At 38.3% G+C, this 17,715-nt stretch overlaps 1 protein-coding gene across 5 annotated transcripts in view; it reads right to left on the bottom strand.

The window, feature by feature from the left end:
• Positions 1 to 17,715, bottom strand: part of LOC145994809 (tachykinin-like peptides receptor 99D) — a 616,641-nt gene that overhangs the window by 305,729 nt on the left and 293,197 nt on the right. The gene's annotated exons all lie outside the window — the stretch shown is intronic.

The raw sequence follows: 17,715 nt of genomic DNA, 5'->3' as shown, positions 1-17,715 counted from the left end.
ATCTGCTGAGAGGCTTAGTGCGTGATGCAGGAGCACAAAATGAAAAAGAGGGAGAGGAGAAAGGAATGGGGGGGAGAGGGAAGGGAAAAAATGAATTTGAATCTTCGGTAATTTCACACATGTTATCGCCCCTTTTCATCAACGTTTATTGGATATGCGATGGACGCTGGGAAAACAGGACTGGAGAGGAAGAGGGATTGTGCCACTAGGAGTGGATTTTAAACTAGAGTCCATCTCTAACCGTTGTAGATATTTTTCAAAAGCAATTTTAATATTACTGTTCTCCAAAATGTTTTCGCCCTATTCTCAAAATTATTGTAACATGTACGAGGAGTGTTTATAACTTATCGTTATGTTGTACTGAATAAAACGGAAGAACATAATTGTACACTTCTGTTCACAAAAAATGGCACACTCGTTTGAGTTGAAGTCCAGCTACGTAGGTGATCGTGTCTGGCAGTACTGCCGAAGTAAGTGTACGGAAAGCAGCAGTGTTGCTTACTATCATTCATTTTAACCACATGGGGTGTAAGTGGTACCTTCCACGTAGGCGCCCAAAAGTCAACCTCACTTCCACGTAGTGCACCCTGGACTAAAGACTAACGAGGCTCTGGCGACTGGTCCCATGGCCAGTATAATTTTGTTTGTGTTGTCCTGTGTTTTGTCCTTATTTGTGCTGAGTGTTCTTTGCAGCCTCGGCTTTTAACAACAGTCAGAACATTTTAATATTTTATGATTTTAATTAAGCAACGTTAGAGTTGTTACGTGTAACGGTAAGGGGCTGGACCCCGTATAGTGTGACGGGTGCAAAATAGCCTTAGTGCTGACGTACCCAAAAATTTTTAAAATCAAATCAAATCAAATTTTAACCACATGCAGGGAAATTTGTGTCTCTCAGACTCAAAGAAAAGGGCTAATGGAAACTTTGCAGCGTAAAAATTAATTAACTGGACTGTCCACGTCTACAATCAAAGTAATGTAAATGCAAAAAATTCGTGAAAAATATATTAAAAAAAAACGCATTTTTCGCGTTCGAGAAGAAGTGGTTATCACAATGTGTTAGAATGCGAGGGCCCCGGGTTTGAATTTGGCCTGAGTATGGGTGTTCTTTTTGAGTCTCTCTTCATCGTTGCGAGTAGCCGAAAATGGGAGAAAACCAACACTAAATAATTAAAAGAAACAGAAACGCAATTAGAATAAGCAAGGCGCAAATAGTGCTGTTGTAATTCCTGAAAAATATGCAAGAAAAAATAATAATTTTTCTTTTGGAAAAAGAGTTATCCTAGCCCGGGAGATGGCTTGAAGAACATATATAAACTTCTTCCGCATCCACTTCGGCAAACAGAATCGCAATGTCGGCACTGGATATGCGATGGGAAAAATAATAGAAATCCGAAAGCAACAAGAGTTTATGTCACAGCAAGGGAGGCACATGAGAGGAGATACCCCCCAACCACACACACACACACACACATACATTAGTCATCCAGGTTATTAACAATTAATCAATGGTTTTCCTCTCATTTGACTTTAACAGTACATAACATTTTTGTAAAATAAAAATTCTGGGGTTTTCCTTTTTTTACACGTGCACGTTGGTTTCGTAATGGAGCACATAAATAAAATGGTCACTCTCGTAAAATCCGTACCGGCTGAATCAATGTCTCCGTAGATTCCAGAATAATGATTCTTATTTTTGAAATAATAGTTTAAAAATAATATAATATATGTGCCGTTGGTTAATAAGATTCGTCGTCATATAGCAAAATCCGTATGTTGACGGAAGTTAGATGACGATGATCATTTAGGGTTGGAAACACTAACCTTCCACAAAGCACGACTTCCCAACGTCTTCATTAATTTTCATGTACAAGCTTGACTTTCATTCTGTCAGCAATGTGCTCAGCATACAAACACTACTTAATGAAGCGTATTGCTATCAAATGAATGTAATTAGCGAGAAGCGTCATCAAAAGTTTCGAGGTGGACAGGAAAAGATGTAATCTTATGTAGAAATTACCTGAATAGCTTGGTTTCAACAGCGTGGTTTGTGGCCATGTCGTTTGAAGCTCAGCTTTGTAAACTGAAATCCTAGGTTCGATTCCCTTCTTGGTCCCTTTTTTTACCAACTTGTAAAACATTAATTATTTCATTGTCTTTGTATTTCAGGGTTTTAAAGTGGGATGTGCCTTGACCGAGAATCGAACACGGGACCTCCTGATTCCAAGTCGTCACACCAATTGTAGCGTTATATATTATTGTTTGTGTGGCAAAATGAAAAATTATGACACCCACAGATCTTCTGGCAGTCGAGATAATTTTGAGTATAAAAAGCGTGTTTTATTTTCTTTATCGTGTTGCGGCTAAAACTAGCTGCTTATAATAAATAAGCAATACTAAAAACGCGTTGAGAAATACAACTGAAGATAAAACGTTCAATACTCTTTTCAATTACATAGAAATATTATTTCGTCATACATATGCTTGTTTGTTTGAGTTTGGCGTTGAAGTCACTTTATGCACAGCAAGGATAATCGGAACTGGACCTACAGTTTGAAGTGAGATCCGAACCACTATGCCATGTGCCTCCACCGGGTATCGAACTACAAATTCTTAATTGCAGCCTTTGATACTGCAAACGTTTGGCCACCCAATCAGACAAACGTAAATTACACACCCATATTGAAACTTCTACTCAGGGTATGGCATTTCGTTCTTCTGCATAAAAAAAAAAAAAACTGATCCTACCAGGGTTCGAACTTACGAACGGATATTATCTGTTACTTTCACAAAAGTGAAGCAGCGCTCTATTTAGAGACAACGTTGCTCGCAGTTCGGTGCCTGCTTTGCGAGGCTGGCTGATGGACATGCGTCACGTGGTTTGTGTGATCTGAGAATAGTGGGTTTTTAGCAGAGAAAAGGAATATTTGTGCGTTATATTTGACAGGGTTTTTCTTTTGTTTTCGTCTCCAACTATTTAAATCTATGAAATACATTAACACACATTAGTTTTCACCAGTATATTTCATTTTCCTCCCATTTTCATTCATGTTACGGTTCTACAGGCACGTCGCTCTTATATCCGTCGCAGGGACGCAGCGACCCTCTCTTACCGCGTTTCCCTGCAAAGGAACGCATGGTCAAATAGCCAATTAGTAGAGGTCTGCAGATGTGATCCATTGCCCGCCCGCCGTAATGGGAAGAAATACGGCCCGCCCTGCGCAGCTGTTGTGAACCAACCCGACTCGCCCATCTGAAGGGGAAGTTATCAGGCGTCCATCAGTACCCAGCGTGGTTCAACAGCGGGCGGGCAGTCGATGACCGATTACGATGGTCCAGAACCCAATTAATGTCTCCGTAATCAGAGGCGAGGGCCACCTGCACCAATCACGTCATGAGAGCATCCAAACAATCCTCTCAACACCAAAATTACAGCAACTTCAAATTTATGTTTCGGATAGCTCCCACGAGTTCTACCTAGTAACGCCGGCAGCGCTGATTTGTTGTATACTGTGGAGAACAACTGACCTCGAAAGGGATTCCTTTTATGTGAACAATATAAGTTTACTCAATAAGATCAATATTCAAATAAGAATATGCCTGTCAGCCACCATATAATTCAGTCTTGGATATCAAATTCAGAGCTAATACAAATGTATGTGATGCAGTTTACATGTTTTATCCAGTCTAGTTCCGTATCGTTCAAACCTGTCTAACGGAATACCAAATTTTGTAGTAACCCAACAACCTGACCTTTCCCTAGCTGATTGCCAAACCAATTACCAGCATGAAATAATATGAGTTACGTTGGCAAGACACACAAAGTTCTTCCCTCTGAAAGAAAACACACAATATTAAGATATGTCAACATGCAATTATCACATACCGATTTTGTAAGCATATATGGAATGAAATAGGAGTTTCGAAATAATTAAACATTTATTCATATGAGAAATTACACCTCTCCCTGATCATTAACAGGAGCTGTTTATATTTTCACTTGCACTCAGCTCGTAACTGAATTTAGTACGAACAGCTGAATTAGAATTAAATATCTTCACCGTGCGTCTGATTTGGCAACATCGCCTCATTCAAGATTATAATTCGTCAAGTTTATATAATTAACCCAGATAATTTTACACAGACAATTTCAAGCAATTGCACATTTCTTACTAACCGTGCAAATTTTCACTAATTCGTCTTTCTGCCGACTACATACCTGCATTACGACATGTGACCTTGAAATATTCAGACGCAATAAAATACCTTTTGTCTCTGATTTAGAAGTGCCCTTCCATTGGGAGTTCGATAGAAGAACGCATCATTGTTAAAATTTAATTCCCCTTGAATACCATAAATGACATCTAAACCTAAAATTATAGGTACACTTAACTTTTTTACGACAACTAATTGAACATAGAATTCATAACCCCCCAAATTAATATTCAACTTAGTGATACCCTCAACTGATTTCGATTTTGTGCCAGAGTAGTCCACTAGCTTGATGTTGGAGGCAGACTCCAACCTGGGCCTAGAACTTAAAGACGAAACCGATCTCCACGTATTGTATTCAAGGAGACTGACCTCAGCACCGCTATCACAGAGGGCTACATATGGCCTTCCTAAAATAGTAACGTCAATCAAAGCTGATGCACCACCTTGCGGACCAGCATTGATTGGGGTAACTAATTTCATGGCATCATCTAAATCACACTCCTCACTGCTGTCAACAATATTTACAAATAATATGGCAAGCTGAAACATTACGCCCTCACCCCCTGCCCATTGGTAAGGGACCTCTGACGGTTTTCCGTCTTAAATATTTGTCGACTGTCACTAGGATACTCCTCAATGGCGTGAACCTCCGCCTCTACCACGAACTGAGTACCACCGATGGAGTTCACCTTACCTAGATTTTTGAACACTCCCTTTCTTTGAAGGAAATTCATAACTTGAGTCATCCCATCCTTATTCCAATGTACCTTGTCTACCTTACCACGGGAAGGATTACCCAAATATTCTTCATACAAATACACCTTGATTGCTCCCTGATCATTAAAGAACAGAGAAGCAATATCATGAACCTTTACGTTTTCACCATTATGAAACGACGTTATAAATTCATTGACTCCCTGCCATTTCCGCCAGATGCCTGAGTCTTTGTCCCGCATGATACGCGCCAAGGGTGGCAACGTCAACCAATTAACTTCTTTTGTACGCTCCACCAACAGCTTCAAAATTTCCAACAAGTTCTCTTTGATGGCCTCTGCTGATTTGAATTGAAGAATATCATTTGTTCCTATCAAAACAATCACTGCGTCCGGCAACCTCGGACATGAACGAAGCCTGTCGATCAATTGCCCAGTGGTTTGCCCACTAACCGCCCAACCTATTTTTCGGCAGCCTCCTTCGTCAAACGTGATTTTGTAATTTCCAATTGTTTGCGCTAACCTAACTGACAAACTGTCTCCTATCAATAGCTTATCTTCAAACATCGGATCCATTCCTCGATAACTGTCTTCTACTTCCCTACAAACTCGCGTATATGTCGAAGGCCTATGATCCTTGGGAGGATTACCCGCAAACAAACCCACATCACCTCCTACGATGTGAGTTCCTCCTCGTTTCCCAACGAAGATTCGCTAGACATACTACCCCTACCTGAAACGTGCCGTTTGGACTTCGGACTATTCTGAGAATCTTTCCATGCACCCCTGGGTGAACTCTTTGAGAAGCGAGAGTCAAGATTACCCTTATTTTCAGGACTCGGCGACTTAACCCTTACTTTGTTTATTCCCCCTTTTATCCCTTTACTTTTGGAGGGAGGAACCCATTCCTTTTTGATAACTGCATCCTTAAGTGATTCAAAATTTTCGATAACATGGACAGCCTCTGCAAAAGACGATATATCTTTCATTACGAAATGTTCCCTTAACTTGTACGGCAAAAGCGCGCCAAGCTGAGCCACAATATGGGACTCCTCAGCCTTGGGTTGGATGGAACGCAATAACTTGAAGTTCCTGGAGAAATAAAGCAACACGCTCTCCTCAGATGTTTTCTGATACGGTGAGCTCAGAACCTTAGCTAGACAGGAACTTCGCCACCTTGAACTTTCGTAATGACCGATAAACTCAGTTTTGAATAGGTCATAAGAAATCAGTTGTGACTTCTTTTCTGAAAACCAAAGTTTTGCACTTTCTGTTAGGAGTTTTGGAACATAATTTATATATTGAGCTTGGTCAACTCCATACAACTCCAAGAGTTCCTCTACCTTTTCAAGGAATTCAGTGGGAGTTATATCAGTGATCAAGCCGTTAAATTTGGGAAATTTTAACAAGTCCTGAGGCTTGATACTAAATTGTTTCCCTCGAGCTAAACCAAGACTAATGCTAGGATCAACTTGATCCACATTCCCTAACTTCAACTTTTCCTGATCATTTCCTGTTCCCTGAAACCTACTGATCTTAGCCCTTTTATGCCTGGTTTTAATATAACCTTTCCTGTTTGAAACGAAACTCTTTTTGCACGGTCTGTCAGTGTCAGATGCAGATTCTGCACAAGAATCGCTGATGCCCGCCAGTGGCTTCACTGTACTACTCAACCTACCAGGTACGGTATCGGAATCATCTGTGGACGTAGCCTTATCTACAAATTTCCTTCCCACAAAATCCGGCACTTCCCGATCAATTACCTGAACTTTACTCTGCTTTACGCCAAAATCACGACCATTACAGGTATTTCGCCGTTCCCATCTGGCCAGAACCTGATCAACCCTTTCCATCGACTCCTCAAGAGATCGCAACGTAACCATAACTTCTACGGGCACATTATTTACCACCGAAGCCTTACTACCCTGATGTTCAGAAGAAATATTAACCACCGGCCGTGAGGTTGAAGGGGATTCCCTTTTTATTTCCAACAACTCACTTTCACTAACTGCTTTTCCTAACTGAGACCCGATCGTGACTCGGCCCAACTCTTCCTTCCTACAGACTAACCTTCCCCACACTTTCTCAACAATTTTCCCTTCCAAAGAACTGATATTAGTTTCATTATCAATTTTCATCTGTTCCATAGACTTTTGCATGACCTGAACTTCCGAATCTAATCTACCTGTCAGTACTTCCAACTTTTCTTCCAACCCCGCTGCCCTGCTCATACATTCGACCCTATACTGAGAGACTGACAGAGTGAGATCTTGAAGACCCTCACTCGTCTTAACAATGTCTTTCTGCAAGTCCAGAATACATTTGTTGGTGTCATTTATATTAGATTGTAGTCCACCCACCAAACTGCTTGCATGAGCTGTAAGTTCTGACTTCAACGAATCAGCGTTTTCCCTGTTTCTCTCATCACACTGCTTGATGAAAGCAAACAAGGATTCAATTGTAACAGGCTCTTGTTCTGTTCCCATTTTTTTTTTTGTTCAAACTTATTATTCAGATTTATTTGTTCAAATTTATTGTTCAGATTTAATTGTTCCCAACCGCAACCACTAAACCATTGAGTCTACATGATCTTTTACGATATTCTAACTTATTTATTTGACTTTAAATTTAAACTTATTTCTTTAAACTTATTTGTTTTAAACTTTCCCCAGCAGCAAACGCTCCACCCTGAGTCTCATGGATCTTTTACGATGGTCCAGAACCCAATTAATGTCTCCGTAATCAGAGGCGAGGGCCACCTGCACCAATCACGTCATGAGAGCATCCAAACAATCCTCTCAACACCAAAATTACAGCAACTTCAAATTTATGTTTCGGATAGCTCCCACGAGTTCTACCTAGTAACGCCGGCAGCGCTGATTTGTTGTATACTGTGGAGAACAACTGACCTCGAAAGGGATTCCTTTTATGTGAACAATATAAGTTTACTCAATAAGATCAATATTCAAATAAGAATATGCCTGTCAGCCACCATATAATTCAGTCTTGGATATCAAATTCAGAGCTAATACAAATGTATGTGATGCAGTTTACATGTTTTATCCAGTCTAGTTCCGTATCGTTCAAACCTGTCTAACGGAATACCAAATTTTGTAGTAACCCAACAACCTGACCTTTCCCTAGCTGATTGCCAAACCAATTACCAGCATGAAATAATATGAGTTACGTTGGCAAGACACACAAAGTTCTTCCCTCTGAAAGAAAACACACAATATTAAGATATGTCAACATGCAATTATCACATACCGATTTTGTAAGCATATATGGAATGAAATAGGAGTTTCGAAATAATTAAACATTTATTCATATGAGAAATTACACCTCTCCCTGATCATTAACAGGAGCTGTTTATATTTTCACTTGCACTCAGCTCGTAACTGAATTTAGTACGAACAGCTGAATTAGAATTAAATATCTTCACCGTGCGTCTGATTTGGCAACATCGCCTCATTCAAGATTATAATTCGTCAAGTTTATATAATTAACCCAGATAATTTTACACAGACAATTTCAAGCAATTGCACATTTCTTACTAACCGTGCAAATTTTCACTAATTCGTCTTTCTGCCGACTACATACCTGCATTACGACATGTGACCTTGAAATATTCAGACGCAATAAAATACCTTTTGTCTCTGATTACTACACAGATTTAAAATTATAAGGATAAGCACTTATTCAAGGTTCTCTGGATGTATTGTATCAGATCATGTTCAAATTATTAGAGAAAACTCCATTTTTACATGTAACGGCATCGCCCGCCATTAACTGTCAACCACGAGATACGGAACGCTAAATTTTCGATTTATTTTCCACACTAGATACACACGCTAGCATGCTTTATTCGAAACGTACTTTAGATAGATCTACCTTTGAAGTATATAAACATGAGCTCATGAAAAGTGATTAAACTGCTGCAGCTTACCTCCTGAAACGGTGGGTCACGTGATCCTTTTCACACCCTACCTTTGTAATGGAACTGCCTAATCGCATCACCTTACTTCCATTAATTGCTCGATCCAACGGCCGATCTCCTGTTGTACAAAGTGCAGTACATTCCTTCACTGTTGAACACTTATCTTCCGTAAGCTAAACAATGAGGATTCCTTCCCACATGGTTCCGTTATTTTTCTCCTCCTTTCTCTACACCGGCTTCCTCCTTTCTTCCTCCTTCGTGTTTTTATTTCTCCTTTTTACATCACGTTTTCCGCGTGACACCAGAAGTTCTACTGAACATAATATTAAGTACAAATATTCATATATGTATGTATTAATTATCTGAATGTCATAAAGACTTAATTGATTATAGTTATTTTATTCAAGCACAATAATGGAGAATACTACGCTGTAAATTTTATAAGTTTTCGCCATCACTGCAAATTGTCCTTGCGTGCAGCCGCCGTCACAACAAAATGTCCTTGTGCATAGCGAAAGCAAACTGTTTTTGGCGGTAAATTTTATGACAATGTGATCTACAACAACAAGAGATTAAAACTTGTTACAAAGGCACTTGCAATACCATGACTTTGAATTTAACTTCGAAATAACATTCCCGAACAATGTGATTTTAAAATTTTACAATTTATAATGAATTACAAATAGTGCCATCTAGCGTTATTTTCTGAACTTCGTAATGTACCGGTTTACGGACGTAAGTAAAATATTTAAATGTTCTCAGCATTCAATACATTCTTATAATATCATGATACCATATGACTATAACCGTCATACGATGACTACACTGCGACCACGGGCGTCGGAAACAGGGGCGGGCAAGGAATAGACGAACACTTATTATACATATTGCGAATATGTTACAGGCAAATATTGTTAAAACTGATAATACAATGTTCGAATTATGAATGTCACTGCATATAATGGCTGCTCAGGAGAAATATTAATTTCTAACAACAGAGAACATAGTGTAGTACTGGTAACAATGCTTTAATAGTTAACAACAAATCTAGGTCAGGTATAATTGGATATGTCAGTGGTGTTACAATTACATGAAGGGAATAGGAAGCATTCTTAGTCTCTACTAAATAGTTTGGGGGGGCCCATTTGAAAGCACTTATACATATCAGAAAATGAATTTCCTAAAAGTTGGATCGTAGTATGGCTCGACTCCTTTTCTCATTTAAGATGTTAGTTGTTTTGGTAGGATTCAAATTTAACAGGACAAGTCTCTACTATGGTTATAGCGTGGTCCTAAACCAAGTGAAATTTCAACTCTAACTTTCTGTTTTAATAGAGACCAATTCAGTCTCTCTTTTATCTTGTTATTTTAAACAAGACAACTCAACATCCAGGCTACTTCATATTGATCGAATTACTGACAACTTTCAAATCTACGAAACAAAATATTCCCCTTTTACATTTTGTAATTAATACTTCAAAGACGTCACAATTTATATATAAAAAAACAGTATTCTTTCTTCTTTCATAAATACACAATTTATTTTGATTTTTCATTTAGCCACTTTTGGCAAATCGCGACGATGAGGATTAGTGATGATATGGTAACTGATGAAGTAACACTCACAAGGAAGACGTATGCTCGGGAATACCTAGCACCGTAGCACGCTGTGCTGCTAACCACTCCGCCACGTATATCGGCAAATTCGTAATTAAACATCCATATAATAAATGTTCTTGATTTGTTTGTCTTACAACCAGACAATTTTTTTAATCCATTGCTAAGAGGATAGTTTTAAATAAATATAATCGAATTCATAAGAATGGTAAATCAAGTTACATTTTCTCTTATTCAATTTACAAATATGTTCTAATTACTTATAGGAATGCAACGAGATATTAAAAAAAAGTTTTGAAAATAACGTTGCCTCAAGTGGGGATCGATCCAACGTAAGACCCTCACTACCACAAGCACCTGCCTTAACCACTACGCCATTTCGACAAACTTGAAAATTGTGAGTCTTCTCGGTCCTTTGTGTATCCTGCTACTTACGCTTATAATTATTTTGTAATGGAACGGAGTTTGAAATAATCAAGTCAAACACATGATTTTTAACGCTGAATCTACTTATGTAGGTTTCATTGGGAATTCTGAACCGTCTCCTCAGTTATCATAAAATGATTGCCTTAGCGCTGTGCCAAGAATAACCATGGCAGTGCCGTCTGCCCGCTTAAAGTCCCGGATGAACTGCGAAGACCCGCTCCAGCGAGAGCGTGAGTTGTTAGTCCGCGACCACAGTTGGAAGCACGTGGATCCCGCCCAGCAAAGAACCAAGCAGGAATGACGTCAGCACGTGACCGTCTACCATGCGCAGTGCATCGAGGGCTTGGGTCCCGACATGTGGCAGGTCGGATAAGTGGGCATTCCTTCTTTCAGTGAGTGATGCCCACCCACGCAGATGTCTACCAATTAGGCCTAGTGGGCAAGAAGCGACAACGTCCCCAAAGCAGCCAGTAGGGAAACAGGAATTTGTCAACAATCGTTCTACCCTGTGATTGTACACCGGTTGCTACGCAGTCCCGGTAATAGTTGCGATATAAAATTTGGCTTCACAATCTGGAGCAAGGTAACACTAACAGTGTTATGCGCAATGGTTAATATAGTTTTCATCCTGCTTGCGTAGTATATTTATGTGAAATAGAAACAATAACAAGACTTTAATAACATCTCTCTTCCTTTCTACTCAATTCGTAAGTTGAACAAGGGGGAGGTCTATTCTCAGCAACGAACTTGTCAACTACATCTCCAAATGAATATTCAAAATAGTGGCCGTCAATATTCAGTTGTTGCCAAATGGAAATCAATCGTAAGATAGCCCCCCAACTTCTTTGTTCTTCAAAATTTGACTTATTGTTTAGTTAGCTCTTCTAAATTATCCTCAAAAGTTTCATAAATATCTGTTTCCACCCAGTACAGCCAACAGCAAAGATAATAGTAGGTATTGCCTATCATCGCTATTTTCATTCATTTTTATTCTATATCCTGTGTTGTTTTAATGAATGGAATTATGTTGATTCGAAGCACATGATGTCCTCTACTTATTGACTATATTTCAAATCATAATCACCAAATTGTGGAAAACAGAGTGGATGAAAATGGCAATGTTATTACTTTTACCGTTGAGTGTACCTCTAAACTTGTGAAAAAACAATTACTGCTATTTATAGTCGACTACGACTAATGTCGAAACTGAAAATAACGTACAGGAGACGAGGGACGATTTCAGCTTCCTACTTTCACATTTTAGATCCTTGCCAGATATGTAGTACTTCGAAAGCCAAATTCGTGGGCAGAAAATCAGAGGTGGGGTGAAAAATCCATATATCATAGATATGTGCGATCATATTTCGTTTTCTCGGGGCTCAAGTAAATAGTACGAAAAAAATTTTTTCAATTAACATTCACTATTATTATTAATTTCATGCAAGCGTATAAAACACGTTACTTTTAGTTTCAACAGTGACACAAAAATCAAATATTGAATCATATTCATAAAGAGAAAAAATTGTTTGATATAACAAAAAAAAGGTTTCTATCGTCGCGATTAGCCAATAGTGGCAGAAAAGTGACATGAAATAACGTAATTCATTCACTCATTCAATAGTTTCTGGTAACCAAACATTTCTTTAAATAGGCAAGAAATAAATAATTGTTTACCAGAGCCAAATTCTTTTAGCAAACGTTCACATTTGGCCAGTATTAGCAAACATTTGGACAAAATCGCCAAATTTAGAAAATACTACCACATTTTCTTTGTTGAGGAATTTCTGGAATAGCCATTGTTATAACTGCTCAAGATTGTTAATGTATTTCACGTAATTAAAGCATTTGTGGGTAGGCTTAAATTGAGGCAATGAATATACGAAAAATGTAATTGTTGCGAAACAAATATATTATCTTCCCTTACCATTTCTGTCCAGTTACGTTTCCTAGGAGGCAAATGTTAAGTCGAATAAGTCAACTCCACCAAGAAAAACGCACCCTTTGACTGGATACTTGAGGATTATACTTTTTCCCATTTCAGTCGCTCCTCCGGATAAGAAAGACAATTATGTGCGACCTTGCGTGGTGAAAAGAAAAAGTTACCGGGTACACCACTGTTATGGTGTGAAGATTACGCAGAGGAATCGAGAACAAGATAACTAAATGGTCGTCATTCTTAAGTGTCAAAGACCTTGATGATTATTTCGAAACGTTCTAAACGGCACGTTTGCAGAGCTTGCAAGCAATTTCTTTGCGCTTGGGACCGCTGATTGACTGTTTCAAGATTTGAACCTGGAACCTTTCAATCTAAAATTTCTTGATGAATAAGACGAAAATAAATATAACGGAAAATATATTTTAAAAATGGGAACAACTTGTTTGCATTAATTGAGGAAGTGTGTTTTGGTTGTCTCGACAATGAGTAGTCAAGAAGTTCTGTCAATGTGAGTTTTGTAAAGATTCAGATATACCCAAGATGAAACTAAATTAGCTTCAGAAAGCCCCAGGATCATCTCTAGTAGACATCTGGTCGATAACTCTAAGAAATTCTTCATCAACGACTGAAGATAAGAATTTCGTCAGATTGTTCTTTAGCATTCATCTGGCAGACAACGCGATAGAATATCTTAATCGGAGACTGATGATGAGAATGACGTCAGTAGGAGAAACCCAGAATGTTCTCTATGCACAAAGAACATCTTCGTCAGGGACTGAAGATGAGGATGACGTCAGCTCGCCCAGAATCTTCTTAGTATTAGTCTGTGGTCGATAGCCCGAGGAGCTTCTTCATTAGGGATTGAAGATTAGAAAGACATCAATTTTGAAATCACAGAATGTTCTTTAGTACTCAACTGGTCGATAAGCCTAAATACTATCTCCATCAGGGACTGAAGATGAGAATGACGCCAGTTACTAAAAGCCCAGAATTAACTCTAGCATTCATATGCTCGATAACCCGAAGACATCTTCAACAGGGTTTAAGATAAGAATGACATTAGCTCTCCAAAGTTCGGCATCCTTTCCAGGAACTCCTCTGGTTGCTAAGGAGGTAGAAACACATTTTACAAGCATGGACATTGACACATCAACATTTCTCTTAACGTTGCGCAGCTTTTTAAAAGCAATTGTTAGAACTAAACGGGCAAATAATACCAAAAGACCAAGACTCGAACCAAAGACTCAGGATCGGTACCTTGCCGATCCTGAAATTTTCGCTTCAAACGCAGCACCGAACAACTCAAATTTCTGCGAGTAGAACAGAATAAACAGGATTCACGTTTCGACTCAATCTCCATTCTTATAATACTTCCTGTACATAGCTGCGGTTGGCTGAACGGCACAAACACGCAAAGGAGAGCGGTCGACCGCCGAACCACTAACTGAAAACAATATAAGAAGAAAACGGGAGATAGCATCCTTGTTGGGGAATTACGAGAGCGATCTTTCCCTCTCCTAGCAGGCGCAGATGAAAGTCTCATCCGGCGGTATCAGATAACACAAACTCAACAAGCCCCGATCGATAGGGAAGAACCATAACTGCGGTCAGTTTTTTCCTCCCTGAAGTTCAATATTTGCGGGGCGAAAAAGCAACGGCAGAGCAGCCGAAATCGAACCACGTAAAATGTAAACAAATCTAGAATATCCCCCACGGTTAACGTACGGGGAATCCTCAATCCCTATTGTGACGAATCCAAAAAATATTTATCTTGCTTACATCCGCTTCAAGGTTTTTCCTCATTGTTTCCGACCTGTCTTCTCAATCAGAAGAAGATGGCGATGTTCATTTGCTTTGTTCATTCGTTACCAATATGGGAAAAGATTGATTATTTCGAGTTAGCGATTTCATTGATTTTTAGATGTTAACTGAACCCGTGTGCATTATGTTATATTACTGTGCTTGGTAATACTATACCACTACTCTGAAACCAAGCATAAGACTTCTGTATAAATCTTATGCTCGGCTCCCAGCGAAACAAAAGACGCGTCATTGATGAAAATACACGTAATCTGTTGTAAGCTCACATACTGGGACGGAAGCGAGCCAAAGCGACAGATATGACGGAAGCTGCATTGAGAAAACACTTGAAATCAAGTGCAACAAATATGATGGAAGGATCAATGAGGAAAATATGTTTTCAAGTGCAAGTTCACTCACTTCTTCACTTCGTCACGCTTCTGCCTCTGGTTCTCGTCTCTTGTCTACGAATCTAATCTTGATATAGTGTCTTCTCATTTGCGGAAGCATTCCCTACCTGTTTTCTGAAAGAGGGGACAGGAAAATTTCTAAAATACTGGACATTTGTTTGAGATTCTCTATAAACCAATAATTACAAATAGAAACTACAGAAGCCAAGCACGTTAAATAGTTGACTTTCGATTTTGTCACGGAAATTCTCGGGTTCGAGTCCCGATCCGAGCATCGTAGCAGAGACAAGTTATCATAGAGAATATTTTATTGTACTAGTGAAATGTTTTAAGCATCACCATCCGTCAAGGTGGAACACCTTGTCATTAAGCATCGACGGTTTCTAAGCAACGTCTTGGAAAACAAATGGACCGGTTGAAGAAGGTCAAATGTATTAGACGATACGTGATCTAATCTCATTAAAACTTTTGGGTCACGCAAAACTACTTCTCATTAAAAATCTCATTCCTTTGATGAACTGATGATTAATAAAAACAATTAACTAATTAAAGTGTATCAAATATGCAATACATTCAAGAGATTAAAAGATGTCCATCAGGTTGCAGACTGATTGAAAACCTCTAAAAACAGTAAAAACTAACTATTTTCACTGCGAATTCTTTTGAACAACCAGCACTGGAAATAAGGCGTCACGGATTCGATACCCGATGGAGGTACATATTGATTCGGATCAGACTTTGAACTGTAGGTCCAGTCCCGGTTAGCCAATCTGTGAATAAAGTGAACATAAACTACAACTACCACAGAGTACTTCGACAATAAAAACTTAAAGCTTAAATTCATTGTTGATTAGACCAATCATGTAAATTCAAATTTAGATATTGGAAATGTGTACTATGAATATTATGAAGTTTTTCTACTCCTATAAGATCAAAACTAATTTCAACTTATACAACATGAAAATTGGAAGCAGCAAGAAATACATTTAGGCTTCTTTGCGAGTTGGCCAAAGTTTAACATTAGGTGATCGTCGGGAACGAAATTGTATCTGCTATGCTCAAGATTCTGTTCGAAAATTACGAATAAATTTAAGCTTCTTACAGAATGAATTTTATTGGACCTTTCTTTCGTAGAGGTCACTCCTTTCACATCAAACGTTTATCCAATTTTCTTTCATCTGTCTTTTCCTTCTCCAGTCTTATATTTGAAAAATTCCATGAATTTCAAGGACACGTCACTGTAATAGAGTAGACATAAAAAGAAGGAACGAATGAGGAAAATTTTCCAGCAGTTTTTTCTGAGTTAATTTTTCCTCCTTCCTACTCAAGCTGAATAAAATGCCAGGGGTGGATGTCTTTGAAAGTTCTGAACCTTTTTCAGACGTACACTTTCGAGGAACCTTGAAGTATGCTTAAATGAGCGTACCTAGAAGAATCAAAACGACAGTTTGATTTTAACTTCTTCCAACTTCTTCTTGCATCATTTCACGGTATATTTCACGACACCTTTCTGATTCAACCAAAATTCGGAGCATAATGGACCGCTTTCAGTAAGATAGAAAATACAAGGGCAGCATTTTCCTACAATTTCGAAACTAACGTGCAAATGTATATGCATAGAAAATATTTTATATATATATATAATATGTGTGTGTGTGTGTGATTTTCTTTCTCCTACTTCTCATTCTTTCTGGCTGTTTCTCTATTCTCTCTCCCTCTCTCTCTATTCCCTTCTTCAGTTGCTTTCTCCAATTCTTTCTTTCTTTCTTTTCCAGAAAATCTAGATAGAGAAACAGGAAATCGATAAAGAGAGTTGTTACTTTATATAAATGAAAAGAAGGAAAAGGATGGGAGAGGAGAGAAGAGTAAATAGCTTTCTCTCTTCTTTGGTCTTTCTCTTTCTTATATATTCTATATTTCTTCATTTTCTATTCTATCTCTCTCTCCCTCCTCACTTTATTGTTGTTTCATATTATTTTCCTCATAACTGTCTCCTCTCCTTTTCTCTATCTACCCTGGATAACCAGGATATCCTCCACGGGTAATAACTAAAACCTGGCATAAAAATATGCTGAAGAAATAGAGTAACATAATTTAAATTTGCCATTAATGTATAAAATAAGCGGAAAATTACGGTGTTTTAGACTTGGGATAAAACACACTAGAGTTTAATTTGTTAACACATCCAACCTACATCAGAGGAAAATTTCCCAACACACAAAAAAATCTTCTTCACATTTGCTAGTTTAGAAAATTTTATGTCTTCAATATCTTCATATTTGTTTGTTTTGAAAATTTTAGATCTTGATATTTGCTAGTTTAGAACATGTTAGGTTTTCACATTTGCCAGTTTAGAAAATTATAGATTTTCAATTACTATTTTAGAAAATTTTTAGACCTTCACATTTAATAATTTAGAAAATTGTAGATCTTCTCCTTTGCTAGTTTCCGAACCTATTGACAAGTCGTTTTAGACAGTCAATTAACTTAATTTGTTTTTCGTTGACCTACAATTCCATAGACCCATCTGTTCTCCCTTTGCATATCTGGTATTTGCGGAGCAAGCGAAAGCTAACACGAAAGCACAAAAAGACAGACAAGACCGTTGCATGGACATCGTGGCAGCCCTCGCTAATTTAAGAGGCATAGTTCTGGAGATAG

This window comes from Lepisma saccharinum, chromosome 11 (assembly GCF_977018435.1).
Source record: "Lepisma saccharinum chromosome 11, izLepSacc3.1, whole genome shotgun sequence".
Taxonomy (NCBI): Eukaryota; Metazoa; Arthropoda; class Insecta; order Zygentoma; family Lepismatidae; genus Lepisma; species Lepisma saccharinum.
Note: the sequence above shows the minus strand (reverse complement) of the source record. Positions and strands in the feature narration are given on the sequence as shown.